Raw genomic sequence first — 606 nt, forward strand, 5'->3', positions numbered from 1 at the left:
TTTTATTTTTATTTTTTGAGATGGAGTGGAGTCTCGCTCTGTCACCCAGGCTGGAGTGCAGTGGTGTGATCTCCGCTCACTGCCATCTCCAACTCCCGGGTTCACGCCATTCTCCCGCCTCAGCCTCGCGAGTAGCTGGGACTATAGGCGCCCGCCACCACGCCCGGGTAATTTTTTGTATTTTTAGTAGAGACGGGGTTTCACCGTGTTAGCCAGGGTGGTTTTGATCTCCTGACCTCGTGATCTGCCCGCCTCGGCCTCCCAAAGTGTCGGGATTACAGGCGTGAGCCACCGCGTCCGACCTGTACTCTTAAAGTAGTAAATTTGTTATCGTTTGCCACACACAAAAATAATACCCCAGCAGATCTTCATAAGGGTTAATTTACGCTGAAAGTTTAGAGCCGGGATTTCCTCAGCTCATCACTCAATGTTAACCCTGAAGATGTCCAGGTTGGTTATGAAGGATGTGACATCCTAGCGTTGGCCACTCTTTTCCTGGTCCTTCCTGTCTTGCAGGTGAGCCTCTGGGGGTCAGGAGAAAGTCTCCTCTATCTCCTGCTCACTTTCGTGTAGGAAGAGGAAAGGTGTGTGTGTGTGTGTGGAGGG

Source organism: Rhinopithecus bieti, unplaced genomic scaffold, assembly GCF_001698545.2.
Source record: "Rhinopithecus bieti isolate Rb0 unplaced genomic scaffold, ASM169854v2 scaffold_76, whole genome shotgun sequence".
Classification (NCBI taxonomy): domain Eukaryota; kingdom Metazoa; phylum Chordata; class Mammalia; order Primates; family Cercopithecidae; genus Rhinopithecus; species Rhinopithecus bieti.